A 16,699-nucleotide genomic window follows, 5' to 3' on the forward strand; every position below is an offset into this window, starting at 1 on the left:
TGATAGGACAGACGGAGGGGGTGCGACTTTCCTCAGGAGCAATGCCATTATCCAAGAGAGATGGCATTTCTAAGTCTCTCTCTGTGAATATTGAATAAAAGACTTGGTAAGAACTCTTCTTGTTTATCTATTTCTTGGCTGCCCACTGTGGGAGGGATCAGATTCCCTGAAACCTGACATTTACAGGCTAAGAAGCCTCTAAAAGGGGTTTCTAAGATAAAATGCAAAACAATGGCCAGCAGCAAATAATTTAAAAGACAAAGACAACAAACAAACAACAACAACAACTGCATACAGCCAACAAAGGTTTTGCCTGTACATCACACAGTAGCTCTACCAGCATGTAGGAAGCTAACTTACACCAGGCCAGGTGATAGACCCATCTGGCCTTGTATATTCCAAGGGTGGGGAACCTGTAGTTCTCCATATGTTGTTGGACTCCAACTCCCATCAGCCACAGCCCGGGTGGCCAATGATCAAGGGTGATGGGATTTGCAGGCCAACAACTTCTGGAGGGTTGCAGGTTCCTCAGCCCTTGTCTACTCTGACTGGCAGTGGCTCTCCAGGGTCACCAGCAGAGACGTTTATTCCCCCTCACCTGCTTATTTGTTCCTTCTAACCAAAGATGCCTAGGACAGAACTTGCAGCATTCTGCTTGCAAAGCGACAATCTCTTCCCCAGAAAGAGTAGCCACTCTGCTAAATGGGATAAAAGTTCGTTGGGTCGGGAGAGCCATAATATATTTAATAGTTAATGTTCAAGCTGCAAGGTAAACAGACCCCGAGTCCAAGGAAACTCTTCAGAGCTCATACCTTGGAGGAATTAACTGGTTCTTTAGAAATATTAAGGGCGCATTTTCTCTCCCGACACAATAATCCCATGCAGAGAAGAGGAAATTCCACAGTTCCGATTCCTTCAGGTTGCCAGGAATTCTTCTTGAAAAACATAAAAGCAGCAGCATCCCTTTGAAAAAGCCAGTGCACAGGCTCCCATAGTTTTTTTTAAGAGACTATCAGGATATAAGGGGTATAGCTCAACAGCCCTGAGGGCAAAGCATCATAGATGCTGGCACTCATAGCTGCCAAGTCTCCCGTATTCCCCGGGAAATCCCCATTTTTCCAGCTGTTCCTAGCTGAAAAAACGGATTTTTTTTGTTTTCCCCCGGTTTATTCTGGCACGGCGGCCATTTTGGAACTGGGCAAAGCAGCATCAAAAGTCACTTCTGAGCATGCTCCGCCCAGTTCCAAAATGGCGGCAGCGCTACTTCCAGGCTGCTACTTTCGCCCGGTCCCTTATTTCTCCGACAGCAACTTGGCAGGTATGGCTGGCACTGCTATTGATTCTTTTTCTAAGCACCAAGTTAATGGCAGACAGAGCAATGGTCTACTTTGGATTAGAGCAGGAGTTGGGAACTTACAGCCCTCCGGATGTGTTTGAATCCCAATTCCCTTCAGCCCCAACCAGTATGGCCAATGGACAGGTTCACCATTCCTGACATGTTGAGGAAGCTGAACTCCATGTTGGATTCCTGGGATGGACTCATGATGAAATCTTCCAAGTAATGTTCTCCCACTTACCTGGGCTCCTTTGGGAGAGAGGGCAGAATATGTTTAAACAAATAAAGTAATACTTCAGGGGAAATGCTGAGTTGCTAACAAAAACTGACAAACCACAGCATTACAATTAAAGCCTATAAATACACACATGTACCATAAATGATTTTAAAAGCTCATGATTTGAATGTTTAAAACAGATAAAAGCATCAGGTATTGAAAAAAAAGCAGCACTCAAAACAAAAATCCCTGAAAGAAGTGGTTTTACTACCTGTTGGAAGGTAAGCAGAAGTGGACCCAGGTGGACCCATTTGAAGATGCTCATATTGGTGTGAAATTCATAAACAGATTAGGTCCCAAATAGCTGAGAGACTGCCCCCTTCCCTATAGACCCTCTTGGGTGAAAAAAAAATCAGCAGAAGGGGCTCTCTTGGTAGTTCCAGCACCCTGTGGTAACCCTGAAGTTTTGGAATTCCCTCAGTATGTCTGGCGCATTCATTATGTACTGTAGTTCCCATTGTATGTTGAAGATACATCTCTTTACCCTGGACGTTGATGCCATATTTATATATCTGGATCTACATATCTAGATATCTAGATCGATCTAACCATCTTATTATCTTGACCGCAATTTGTTTTAGACTGATTTTTAATATTCTTTTTGTTTTTAATTGCTGTGGGTTGTTCTGCCTGTGCAATGATTTCTGCTTGCACAATGTTCTCCACCTCTTTTCCCCACCCCGCCCCCACTCATTCCCACAATCCCATGGACCAGATATGGAGAGGGTTCAGGGCACAAGCAGGGGAAGAAGAGCAAAACAGGAGCTAACAGGACGCAGTAGTTGAATAACTGAATACTTCCCACAAACCCATCCTGAGACCTTATGGCAAAAGGCGGGTAGGACATCAAAACAACAACAACGACAGCTATTCAACTGAGTAGATCAGTGGATCTCCTATGGATCAATGGAGCTACAATGGACTAATACTGGATATTGCAGAATTATTTGTTTTATTTTACTACTGCTAAGGTTGTCATTTGTATACACCATTTTTCCTCCTGATGAAGCCTAAAGTGGTTAAGAATAAGAACATCAGTGTCAATATATAATCCAATTAACAGCTCAATGCACTGGGGGGGGGGAACATAGCTACAAAATTTCAAAACAATCAAAAGTATGCTGAATTCAAGTGCAATATTTATTTTTTGTTTATTAATAATTATTGCTGCATTCTGTGTTTTTAACATTTTGTTGCAGGCTGCCCAGAAAAGGTATATTGCTGGTAGCCTTTACAAATAATTAATGTTATGAAGATGAACAACAACCTGTTCATCTTCATAACATCTCAGACTTATCAATTATCCCATTACAAGAATGATTCTAGCACCGGCTACAAAAGGCGAAGCAATAAAAACCTGCAGTTCATGATCAAGATTACTATTGAGCATGATGTACTGACATGAAATTGTTGTTAGGATTTTGCTTTCTCTCCCAGCTCCACAGCCGTTGCTGTTTCCACTGAGCCTTTTTCTAGATTCAACGCCTGGCCTTTGTCCTCATCTGCACACTTTCCCCTGAGGCTTCCTTGACTCTCCTTCCATCGTGAGTTATATTGTACAGCAAGCGAGGGTGATGGCTTCTTTTCCTCTCGTTGACCCTCCCTGCAAATAATTACTTCAGTTAGGTAGCACTGTCATTCCCTTCCTCCTCCGCCACCCCCGAGGACCCCACATGGCCAGGAAGCAATTTGTTAAAAGGGCAGTCAGTGTGGCCATTTCAGAGCACTTCACATATGGTAGCACTAAAGCTGTAATTCGTGTCCTTGCATCACCTCAGCATGGCAAGGGAAGCCAGAATGGACTAAAGAGGACTCACGGAATTGTAATCTGGCAACTCCCGTTTTCATTCAGGCGTATACTATGATGGGATATTAATGGCAAGCCCAGGAAAAAAGTATCCCGTGATGAAGTAATCATTTTTATGAAGTTCAGAGTTGCATGGGATTTTTTTTATAAAAAAAAATTAAAAAACCCATTAGAAATTGTGACTCCATAAAGATTAAGACTAGTGGATATGGAATCAGTTCTCATTCCTAACATGGAGAATAAATTAGGGGTGGGATAAATGAGTGGGGAAATGGGTCTTATGTTACAGAAGACAGTTCCTCGCATGGTTCCCAACCATTTTAGTTCGGCAACCCACAAGTCCAATTTTACTTGGTACAAGGACCCAGCCATTTATTTTGACCTGGTTTTTAAACTTCAGTTCTGTGGTAGTCATCAGTTTCATGCATTTTAACAGCAGTTTTGCCTATTTTATAGCCTGTACTTGAAGTATCCAAGCCAAAATTTACTTTATGCCCCAACTAATGTGGAATTTGTTGAAATATTTATAATACCTATAAAGTTATTTACAGGGTTGTTGTTTTTTACGGGAATGTAAGAGCACCAATCATCTGATTGCAAGATACTGATTCATAAGCTATAAAATTATTCTAAAAGCAATAACAGCGCAAGGCGAAAAATTCTTAATTCTGGGAATTTATGCACCAAATGATGGAAAGGCTGAATTTTACAAAGGACTCCATGATGTTTTATTGGATTATATGGATTATAAAATAGTACTGATGGGGGACTTGAATGGGGCTGTCTCTACATTAATGGAAAGATCACAAAGACAAAAATTTACCAATGAGGGAAGATTGCTGAAGACATTCTTTGATCTGATTGATAATATGGACTTGATTGATACATGGAGGTTGAAAAATCCATTGGAAAGAGAGCAAACTTTTTTCTCTGATGCAAAATAATATTGGAGTAGGCTGGACTATATTTGGATTTCGAGAGAATTAGCCCTGAGAATAAACAAAGCGGAGATTTGCCCAAAAACTTGTTCTGATCACAATGCTGTTATATTGGATTTAAAACTATCTCTACAGGGTGCTTTTAGGTGGAGGATGAATGACTCTTTATTCAGAAATGAGCAGATTGTGGAGAAAGCTCAGAAAACCCTGAAAGATTATTTTGAAATCAATTTGAATACACCTATAGAGAAAAGGGTGATCTGGGACGCAAGTAAAGCGGTGATGAGAGGTTTTTTGATTCAACAGAATGCATTAAGAAATAAAGCACAACAAACTTTCAGGAGGGATTTGAAAACATTCCTGTTTGCCTGTTTTTGCTTTGTTTGTTTGTAAGTTGTGTATCTGTATGACACCCTGGGGACCAAGGGAGGGGTATAAATTAATCAAGATGAACAGAGCATGTGATGCCATTCACAAGAAGCGGATAAATGTAGGATTGCTGAAAGTTAGGATGTAATGGTAGTGGTGCAAATGGATCACTGTGCAAAATTTTGATGCAGCTGCCTCCTTGTAAATCATCAGCGCTGGCAAGATGGGCAACTGACCAAATAGTAGAAGCTTTTATATGCATACGTGCTGGGCTATCTATAAACTCAGACATTCAGCATCCTATTCAGTGGCTCTGTGGTTCAGGGGTTTAAATTTTGAGAGACAGTCACAGCAAATTAATAGATGCCTCCTCTCTGAGTCTGCAAGACTTCCAGCAATTCATGCTCCACATCTTAATGGTTGTAATGCGGTCCAATTAATTCCTTTGCAGAAGTCTGAATCGTGTCGTTTTACCTCCCGCAGCCCCTTTTCAGTGCAGCTCTAAAAATGGTTGACGGTTGCTTGGTCCTTATTCTCCCTCTTACTGGAAACACAGTGACTTCCTTTGGCTACTGCTGTAGCGGGGTCTTTCCCACTGCTGACCATCACATACAGTTCAACTGACCATCACATTGGGGAAGTGTGTGGGAAACAGTCCAGAAGTCTGATGCTTCCAGTAATCATTGGCATGCTCCAGACACTAAATGGAATGTGTCTGATGGTTTCAGCATAAATGGAGCTTATGGACTAATGACTTGCCCACGCATTGCTATCAGCACACAATTCTAGACAGGAATGATTTGGTGCAGTCTCTGGGAAGACAGCTGAGGGAAAGTGTCTTCTCTTTTCCAAATCTGAAGCAGCTCCACTTATGTAAAACGGGATCTTGCTAGAATCAAGCAAAGACGTAGGGAAGTGGTTCATGGGGACCAGGATAATAGCAATGAATATATTTTCATGGCCGGGGTCATTCTTAGACCACTTGGTGCAGTGCCAGTTCCAGATCTTGAGGGCTCTTGAGCAACATATGCTCCATGGGACCCCTGTCGCTTCCATCAGTGAGTCAACCTCATGGGTAGTCAACAAAGTGCCCTTCAGATGTTGCTGGATGACAACTCCCATCATCCCTGACTGCTGTCCATATGGCTGTGGGTGATGGGAGCTGGAGTCCAACAACATCTGCAGGGGACCATGTTGGATGTTCCTGGTCTACCTCCTCACTGTAGGAAAAGATTTAGACACTAGGAGAGAACATATTGTTTAGCTATCATCTTTTGTTGCTCACATTAGTGAGATTAGCAGAAGAACATACTTTGCGACTTAAATTTGGAAGCTGCTAAGAAGAAGAAGAAGAAGAAGAAGAGTTTGGATTTGATATCCCGCTTTATCACTACCTGAAGGAGTCTCAAAGCGGCTAACAATCCCCTTTCCCCTCCTCCCCCACAACAAACACTCTGTGAGGTGAGTGGGGCTGAGAGACTTCAAAGAAGTGTGACTAGCCCAAGGTCACCCAGCAGCTGCATGAGACGCGAACCCAGTTCCCCAGATTACGAGTCTACTGCTCTTAACCACTACACCACACTGGCTCTCTAAGACAAAGTTGATTTAACCTTCTAGAAACAATAATCCAAGATGCTTTAAGGCGGACTGGATTTTCCTGGTACTGTATTAGCGCTTTTCTCCCCATTACAAACAAACCACAATCACACACGCATTGTTTTGTGAAATAATAAAAGTAGTATTTACTTACATAATCCAGGTCTTGAAGCAGCAATTACAGTAGCAAAACGAAGGCAGGTTTGTAACTACTACCTAAGTTACCAAAAGTACAAAATGTAAGATCAAAAATGGCGCCTGAGCTGTAGAGCTCAGGCATGCACGTGTGGTCAGCTTGGAAGCTTAATGAAGAAAGAAGAGGCTGCCCAGGCAGGAAGGAAGTATGTAGTGTTACAGCTTCCTGCCAAGGCAGGCAAAGGAAGTGATCTCACAGAGTAAAGCTGCTGTGCTTTGTTATTGTTGCTACCACTAGCTTGCTTATCAGGCAGTGAGTTAATGGGAAAGCAGGCAGCTAGGGCTAGGAGGGAGATCAGTTCCATTTTGCATTTTAACGGGAGCCTACCTAAATTCTCATTTCCAAAAACAATATGCGAGCCCAAACACCACTATGCTTCAAAATTTGCACTTCTCTGAATTTTCTGTCCTCATGTGGGCAAAAATGCATACATTTGTGAAAATAAAATACAGTGGTGCCTCGCTTAACGAATGCCCTGCTTAACGAAATTTCTGCTTAACGGAAGGTTTTTTCTAGCGGAGGTTGCCTCGCTAGACGAATTCGTTTTACGAAAAATTCATCTAGCGAATCGCGGTTTCCCATAGGAATGCATTGAAATTCAATTAATGTGTTCCTATGGGCAAAAAAAAATTCTATGCATTCCTATGGGATTCGCTAGACGAATTTTTCGTTATAAGAAAAGACCCGTGGAACGAATTAAATTTGTCTAGCGAGGCACCACTGTACCCTTCTCCAGCAAATTAATGTGTGCAAAAATGCATATACTAGAGATGGCATTAAAATGTGTATACGAGTGAAAATAACATACAAAAATGCATCACATTAGATGAAATTGCTGCAACAATTAGTCAAAACTGCATACAAAAATATGCTTATTAGGATAAATTTGCACTAAATTGCTGATGAATTCTCATGAGGATTTTTTTAAAATAGAAAGAATCCACAAATAGTTGCAGAAATGTGGGCAACTGATTTTAAAATTGGAAAAATGAGAAATTTCGAGAACTGAAATTTGTCACACCACATGCACACATTCCCATTCTAAGCTTTGTGTTCTGTGCATAGCTTGGCACTGGTGCTAAACAGAAGTTCAGGTAGAATAATTCATAATAGTAAAAGAGAAGCAAAGTTCACATCTTCATCTCATCGTTTGCCAAGGATGCACTGGCACTAAAGATGCAGAGAGAGGGGACAATTTTTCTCTGTGCCACAAAGTTCACACCACTTACAGCACCACAAGTTTGAGATGCATAGCAAAAACAATTCACCTGTTCTCTTCTGTAAACTGGAAAAACCTTCCTGTGCAGTTTTTGCCTTGATCTCCAAGCAAGCTTAGAAAATGATTTTCTGCTTTAATTTTAATGAGAAAGAGGAAGGTTTTGCTGCTGTGGGAGAAGTTCAGAATACCTTAATGGAGCAGAAATCTTTGAATCTCCTAGGCAACCTACCTTGAGCTTTTGTTACTTATTCCTCTCTTATGTACACAATGAGTTCAACTCCTTCTGCTTATCTCGGAGTGTGTCAGTTTTCCGTGTACAGTTCTGCTGAGGTTTGGAGGACAATTAAGGAATGTGTCCACATTTACTCGCTCAATAGAAAGAACAATGCCAAAAGGAAAGGAAGGAACTGTTCCTCAGGCACTCGTTACGCTGTCCTCATAATTGTGATGTCAGCTAATAACACATCTGCTGCTCACGGCACACATTAGAATCATGGCCATTTAGTCTTGGTAAACATAAGAAGTACTCAAGAGGGACTGTGTTACTCATTCTCCACTCAACAGAGAATCAGTAAGGGTATCAACCATTTAAATATTTCTTTAATTGGTAAATCATTCCCTCTCTTTTAATTCCATCCGACTGCACTGGATCCACCCATATCCTGAACAAAATTGGGCTGCTTTGGGCAGAAATAGGCTTTGACCCAGGCGTAGCAAGGGAGGGGCGAAGGGGGCGGTCCACCCCTTGCTCCACTCTGGCAGGGGCAGCCCCCCCCCGGCCCCTGGCCTGCCCCTCACCTCCTCTGCCCGAGCAGGAAGAAGCAGAGCGCGCTACGGAGCGGCAACCCGCTCCGTAGCATGCTCTGAAGCAGAGCACCGGCCAAGCGTGCCGGCCGAGCAGAGCAGCAGCGCCAACCCGGACGGACTGCGCATGTGCGGACATGCACAGTCCGTCCTGGAACGTTCTGGCACGCACATCGTACATCGTGATGTCATGATGTATGTGCGCTGTGGAACAACCTGGGCAGCCAAGCGGCACCGTTCGCCACTGCTTTGACCGAGTTGGGTTGAGACAGCCCCAGATCTCCCTGGATTGGGTTGAGCTGCCCAGAGCATTCTGGGGCTGTCAAGGGGCCCAGCAGGGCAGGGGGAGAGAAGGAGAGGCAGGCAGCCTCTTCAAGAGCAGCTCAGAGCTGTTTGCAAGAGGGCTTTTAAACAGCCTGTGCTGCACTTTGACCGAACATACCTGTTGCTAGGGAGCAGGGAACATTCTGGGGAAGCAGACCCCGGCAGAAGTGCCCTCTCTGCTCGACAATTGGTAAGTAGAGAGTGCTGTGTGACAACGAAGCCAGGAGGAGAGGCAGGTAAGGCCTCTCCTTCTTCTTTGCCCCCCACCTGATTGCGTGCTTAGTTAGGGTTTAGAAAGACATGCTGCAATACCCTTAATTGTTACAGCATGCAGTGACTACTTTTGGAGCAGGAACAACCTGTATATGTGTCCCTAGAGGAGTCAGAGGCTGCTGAAAGTACTTATTCATGCAGCTCATGGTTAAACTATGAAACCTGGTCCCCAGGAAGCAGTGATGGTCATCAATTTGCAGGGCTTTAAAAGAGGACTGGACGAATTCATGGGAGAGAAGGCTATCGATGGTTACTATCCATGATGGTTATGCTGTGTCATCACAGTTAGAGGCCGCAATGCTTCTGAATACCAGTTGCTGGAAACCACAGAAGGGGAGAATACTCTTCTGCTCAAATCCTGCTTGTTGGTTTGCCACAGGCAACTGGTTGGCCACTGTGATGCTGAACTAGATGGGCCATTGGCCTGATCCAGTAGCTTCTTCTTATGTTCTGGTGAAACCCTGGAGAGCTACTGCCAGGCAGTGTAAACAATACCAAGCTAGCTAGACCAATGAACTGGCTCTGCAATATGCAACTTCCAATGTTCAGTTCAATACCTTTAGGACCAGGCACTTTTTAAAAATGCCCCTCGAAATGTTGGAAGGGAAAACAAAAGCACTGGGAAGAAAAAGCTGCCTCCACTTGCGTCAAGCTGAAGTTAAAATGGAGAGAATTGCCAGGACACCATTCAGAGGACACGTGGGTTTCTTGAAACTCCGAAATGAAGTGGAAAAATGGGTTAGCTATGGTTGCTTGTGTAATCCCTTCCTCACCAGTCTTGTGACCTTCTCCAACATCTGTACGAGAAAGAAATGTGGAGCAAAGTTCACTCTGCGTGCAATGGACGAGGGCAAGCCGAAGGACCAGGAGCTTGGAGCAAGGGATGGATGGATGGATGGATGGATGGATGGATGGATGGATGGGAGAAGCCATGACTACCCTACCTCCCCTTTCATTGGGAAGCTTAAAGGTAGAAGCACATCCTCTTTGCAATCTGGAAACCCTAGGAACCGATGACTCAGAAACACCACAAAAGCAGGAAAGCAGCTGTGCCTTTGGGATACTGCTCTTGGACCCAGCCTTTGTTCACTTTTGGGGTTTTGTTCTGCATTGATCATCAGCAGTGGAATGTTGGTCATGCTCTGCCTCCACAGCTGGAGGCAGCAATGTTTCTGAATGCCTGTTGCTGAGAACCACATGAACAGAGAGTGCTTGCAGGTTTCCCACAGGCATCAGGTTGACCACTGTGAGAACAGGATGCTGGACTAGATGGGCCATTGGCCTGATCCAGCAGACTCTTCTTATTAACAGCTGGATGGGAATCAGTGGAGAAATCACCCACAACAGAGTTTATCTCTCCTTATATATATAATTTTTTTTTGTTTCACCACACTGGGCATTCCCAAACTGTGGTCTACCTGCTTAACTGATGAGATGTGCAATATGTCTGTGAAGACCAGGAGAAACAGCTGCTCCAGAACAAACGGAAAGGAAGCAGCTTGAAAGTGGCAGAGAGAGAATTAGGAACCAGATATACATTGTGTTTTGTTGTGTTACAATTTGATTATTATTTTTAATGCAAGCATCATGCAGCACAATGCATTGCAATTGCTACAGTAGGTGCACATGCAGAATCATTAAGTGTTCTGTCAAGACCCATAGCATTATCAAGCTGTCCAGGGGGACGGAGAACCCCTGCCCTAGACCCTTCCTCAGTAATATTCGTTCACTCTAGGAGAGTTTGTTCTCTACTAAGTTAATTTGCGAAGATTTCACAGCCTGTACTGTTCAAAGTTTTCTAGGAAACTGACTCAAACAATATCTGGTCCAAGTGCCTGGTGGAATGTCCTGCAAGTTAATTGGTTGAACATATCCCATTATGAGTAAACTCCTTTGTCTCCTTGCCTGTTTGAAGAGTCATCCACCAATCACTACTGATGGGCAGCTCCCATTCATTATGATGAACAGCTGCCCAGCATAACTTCTAAAGTTTAGCGGATGCAAATGAGGACATGCTGATAACACTATTCTACTTTTATCCCAAGAACACAGCTCTAGCCCTCCAGTGCAAAAAGCACCACACAGCCTGGAGAAAGCCCCAGCCATAGCTGTCAAGTTCTCCCTTTTTTTTTAAGGGAAATTCCCTTATGCTGAATAGGCTTCCTCATGAGAAAAGGGAAAACTTGACAGCTATGCCCCCAGCCAAGTTCTTTCATGTATATCCCACCTTATTTATTTCTAAGTATTTATAACCTGCTCTTCGCTGAATATTTCAGCCCCATTAGTTTACAGTTCAGTGCTCTATTCTGCATTATTATTATTCTAGAAGAAGAAGAAGAAGAAGAAGAAGAAGAAGAAGAAGAAGAAGAAGAAGAAGAAGAAGAAGAAGAAGAAGAAGAAGAAGAAGAAGAGGAGGAGGAGGAGGAGGAGGAGGAGGAGGAGGAGGAGGAGGAGGAGGAGGAGGAGGAGGAGGAGGAGGAGGAGGGATGTTGGGAGAGGCAGGGTATCAAAGCTGTCCTGCAATAAATGGCTCAAAATTCACCCCACTATTCTGGCAATTCATCAACAATAATGATGATAATACATTGGATTTATATCCCACCTTTTCCTCCTGAAGGAGCCCTGTGGCTGCAAATCTAGCTCCAGTTTACTCAAGGAGTAAACCCCTCTGATTTCAATATTAGACAGGATTGCGTTGTAAGTCGGCACCATTCCTTCCTTTTTCATTTCTCTTGCTCAAACTTATCATGCTACACTTCACCTTCTCCCCATGCTCTTTCTGTCTTCTCTTATACACTCATTATCTGTAAACTCAATGTTCTGTTGTCTGTTTGAAGGCTAGACAGGAGTGGGTTAATGGAGCCAGAAGGACAAGCGACATGGGGGAGAAATTATTCATTTCGTTCCACTGAATCCCAAACTTAATCTGGCTGATCAGGGCGTCAGCCAAATTGGGTTGAGAAAGGATTGTGGACCCCAGAAGGACTGTACTTTCCGCTCACCAGCTTTGTGGTAACAGCTGTAAGGATGCTATTATATCTTAAGTTACTGTGATATATTTCTTATGAGTTGGGGGTTTATAAATATCCCCCACCCCCACCCTGAGCTGCTGTTCCCAGAATTCCCTGGGAAGAGGGATCAGCTGTTAAACCACTCTGGGAATCATAGCTCTGTGATGACAGGCAAAGAGAAATGGACAACATACCAAGAATTATTAGAATTGCATCAAGGAGGCTATAAAATTTAAACAAGGGAACAGCTAAGAGTGGAAGATTATAATGTTAAGTGGTTTTCTCTTACGCAACTAGCAGAGAGGTTTAGACTGGATAAAAAGACCGGGTATAAAATGAAGGAAAGACTTTGGAAATTCAATCGTGCACAGATGATGAACATGTTATTGTGGAAATGTATGAAATTTGTTGAAATTCGAAACAGAAGGACAGGTTAAAGAATGCATGTTTAAATGGGGAAAAATTGTTATAATATACAGGTGGAACAGTGATAATATATTCTTCCTTTTGCTCCTGTTCCTTCTTAGATTAGATTTTTAAAAGATTTTCTTTTATTCTGGTATATTATATTAAAAAGGTACTTTGTATTGGGTATGAACTTTTGCTTATCTTTTGATAAGTATTAATAAAAATAGATATTAAAATAAAAAAGGAATCATAGCTCTGTGGGAGGAATGGGGTCCCCTAACAACTCTGAGCACCCTTCACAAATTATGGCTCCTGGAGGAAGCCAGGACTGTTTAAAGTGGTGCCATAGCGCTTTGAATGTCATAATCAGATCATGGGGCCTACTCACCCACCATTTCCCACTGCAGCCCCTCCTCAAAAAGCCACTTCTGAGGATCAAGGCACCCTCCAGAATGGGAATGATATGCAGGTGGGGCAGGCGAGGGCTACAAATGGATACCCTCCAACATGCTGCTATGTGAAATCAGAGTGTGCATCTTTTGAGGCTGCGGCCCCGTGCGGATCACATGACTTCCACAAAAGCACAGCCCGCCCGCCCCAATGTGCCAAGTGACTGACTCAAGAGCACAACCCCCCCCCAAATGGATGTCTTTGGGGGCTGCAATCTTGCAGGAGCCAGGTGACTTGAGCAAGAGCATGCCCCCTCCCCCGCAAAGTGTGTCTTCCACGGCTGTGCTGTCACGGGAGCCAAAATAGGACACCCCAGGAGCTAATCAGGAGCCAAGGGTGGCTTCTGTAAATCCCAGATGCCCTGCTTAAAGTGGGACAGTGGACGGGCATGCAAACGTGCAGAGGTGGAATGGATAGAGATCTGTGAGCCTTCCTCTGCTCACACAATGCTTTATGTACAGTGCCCGGTTGCACTAAAAATGAATGACAACAGGAATATATGCAAAGCACATGCTCTGCCGCGGAGCTGTGGCCATGAGGCGTTACGAGCTCAAAATTACAATCTCTCATAGCAGGGACAGAGGGTGGCGGCACTGTGCAGTAATACACTTTCCAGATACCCACATGGCCCGGCAACATTTCTCCGAGATTAAGAATGTTTTTGCATGCACAAACAAACGAGTAAATTGGAAACAGGAGTCGAAGCAGGGGTTTCGTTCTGGTGTATCCTCTCTCCAAGGCTCTAATAAGAGGAGCAAGCTGTTTCTCCCCTCCCCCCCACTGCGAGTGACAAGGGGTCTCGCTAGCATATACAGCTATTGGGCTTGACAGATCTCTCACTTTAGATGTTCCGCTGCTCCCAGTTTGGACGGTGCATTTGTTGTGCCATTAAGCCTGCATTATAGGGAAAGAGACAAAATTTTCTGTTCTGGTCTGGGTTCTATTAAAGGATTGGATTTCCTACCACACCATACCTCTTCCCCACATCGTTGGAACCGGCAGAAATGCAGAGCCACAGTAGGCTCTGAGAGTATGCAAAAAATTGCAATTTAATCCCAAACAGTATAAAATGGCTTCCTGCCAACCATGATACACACATTCTTTTTTCCTTTCTGTTTTTTTAAAGCATCCCAGCTCTGCCAGCAAATTAGGATACCTACTCTGAATGTCAGATGACTGGCGGATAATATTGTGCTTAGCTTCCGACTTTGTTTTTGAACATGCTCATTTGCCAACCTTGCTTGTTTTAACCATGAATTGTTTGTGCTTGTGGTGTTCCTGCTTTCGATTCAATAGTGTTTGTGCCTGCAAAGGATTTGGTGCAGACAAGTTGCTTCGCTTCCAGACTATGCATGTCCCACAATTTCCTGCTGAAATCCTGTAACTTTTCATACCTCGAATGTTTGGGGTGAGGGGGTTTTGTCCACTTTGGTAGCGATACAATTCCCTCCAGGCAGCAATAACATTGGGGAACACTGCAGAACAACTAATCAAACAGGATGGTGTGTGGACAGTTCAGCATTAATGCACCGTTATGTCAATGACATGTTGCAGAATATGTCCAAACACAAAAACCAACCTGGAGGGATACTCAACCACTTTCCACCTGTCTTCCTTTTTATGCAAAGGTAAAGGTAAAGAGACCCCTGACTGTTAGGTCCAGTTGCGGACAACTCTGGGGTTGCAGCACTCATCTCGCTTTACTGGCCGAGGGAGCCGGCGTACAGCTTCCGGGTCATGTGGCCAGCATGACTAAGTAGCTTCTGGCAAACCAGAGCAGCGCACGGAAACACTGTTTACCTTCCCACCGGAGTGGTACCTATTTATCTACTTGCATTTTGATGTGCTTTCGAACTGCTAGGTTGGCAGAAGCAGGGACCAAGCAACGGGAGCTCACCATGTCGAGGGGATTCGAACCGCCGACCTTCTGATCGGCAAGCCCTAGGCTCACTGGTTTAACCCACAGCAGCCAGTCTAAAGGGTACATAAGAAAAACTGGCCCGTTGCAGGGCTTCTGCTGGCGGGACGTGTTAGGTGAACCCTGCCCAATAGATTCATGGAATTCACTGCCACACCAAGTGGTTGTGACGACTGCCTGAGATGGTTGCAGAAGAAATCAATACAAATTCGTGGAAGAGAGGTTTGGCAATGGCTAATAGCCATGGATGCTATACTGTGGTACCTCGGGTTACAAACGCCTTGGGTTACAAACACTTCGGGTTACAGACTCCGCTAACCCGGAAGTAGTACCTCGGGTTAAGAACTTTACCTCAGGATGAGGATGTGCGGCGGTGGCAGGAGGCCCCATTAGCTAAAGTGATACCTCAGGTTAAGAACGGTTTCAGGTTAAGAACGGACCTCTGGAACGAATTAAGTTCCTAACCAGAGGTACCATTGTATGGAACCTTTCCCCTCAATGTCCATGTGCTACTGAATACCAGTCGCTCAGGAGCCAGATTAGGAAACTGCAATTGCAAGCATGTCCTTCTTGTGGGTTTCCCAGAGGCATCTGGTTGGCCACCGTGGGAAGTGGGTTGCTGGAGTAAATGGACCCACTGGTCTGATCCACCAAGGCACCTATTTACATTCTTACACATGGCAGCCAAATAAGGTGCTTAATACATTGGTACTTCAATTTTAAGTACACAAGTGGTTCCGGAAGTCTGTACTTAAACTGAAGCGTACTTAACCTGAAGCGAACTTTCCCATTGAAAGTAATGGAAAGTGGATTAAGCGTACTTAACCCAAAGTATGAGTGTACAGTCATACCTCGGTTTAAATACGCTTCAGTTTGAGTACTTTCAGTTTAAGTACTCCGTGGACCCGCCTAGAACGGATTAATCCACTTTCCATTACTTTCAATGGGAAAGTTCGCTTCAGGTTAAGTACGGACTTCCGGAACCAATTACACTCATACTTCGGGTTAAGTACACTTCAGGTTGAGTACTCCGCGGACCCGTCTGGAATGGATTAATCCACTTTCCATTACTTTCAATGGGAAAGACTTCCGGAACCAATTTTGTACTTAAACTGAGGTACCACTGTAATTGGCTCTGGAAGTCCGTACTTAACCTGAAGCGTACTTAACCTGAAGCGAACTTTCCCATTAAAATTATTGGAAAGTGGATTAATCCATTCCAGACGGGTCCGCGGAGTACTTAAACTGAAAGTACTCAAACCGAAGCGTACTTAAACCGAGGTATGACTGTCATCATCATCATCATCATCATCATCAAAAACAAACCTCCTTCTGTTTGTAGCTTATGCTACACACATATATAAGCCGGCACACATGGCAAGGACCTGTAAACGTGACTGGGTATCGGATACCCATGGAGTGCTTATATGGGAAAGGCCTCTGGCCATAGCTCGTGTCACCCATAAACCAGGCCTGGAAAAGGCAGACTGGGATTGTGAGAAAAGAGAAAACAGAAGTGTTATAGTTGCTGCGTTACAAAAAGTCTTTTGTGCTTTGGAAGACTACAGATTGAAGTGTCAGCTGGGGGAAAGTTGCAAATAACACCAAGTGAGAATTTGTTACTTTGAATATTCATGGAGGACCACGAAGTGGTGTAACGCCATTGGAAGAACCGTTTTTCAGTGTCGAATCCATGAAAATGCTTAGTGTTACCCCCCTAGGAATTAGCAGCACAGTGCTGCAGATCTCTTGATCTGCAAAAAAAGAAAGAAA

At 44.0% G+C, this 16,699-nt stretch overlaps 1 long non-coding RNA gene across 1 annotated transcript; it reads right to left on the reverse strand.

Annotated features, from left to right (window-relative positions):
• Window positions 1-2,631: 2,631 nt before the first annotated feature.
• Window positions 2,632-8,105, reverse strand: LOC132592463 (uncharacterized). The gene is made up of 3 exons (XR_009557961.2): window positions 7,964-8,105; window positions 6,478-6,535; window positions 2,632-3,216 (listed from the first exon to the last, which is right to left on the reverse strand). It is a non-coding gene; the product is annotated as an uncharacterized LOC132592463 (long non-coding RNA).
• Window positions 8,106-16,699: the final 8,594 nt, after the last annotated feature.

This window comes from Zootoca vivipara, chromosome 1 (assembly GCF_965207765.1).
Source record: "Zootoca vivipara chromosome 1, rZooViv2.hap1.1, whole genome shotgun sequence".
In the NCBI taxonomy this organism is placed as follows: domain Eukaryota; kingdom Metazoa; phylum Chordata; class Lepidosauria; order Squamata; family Lacertidae; genus Zootoca; species Zootoca vivipara.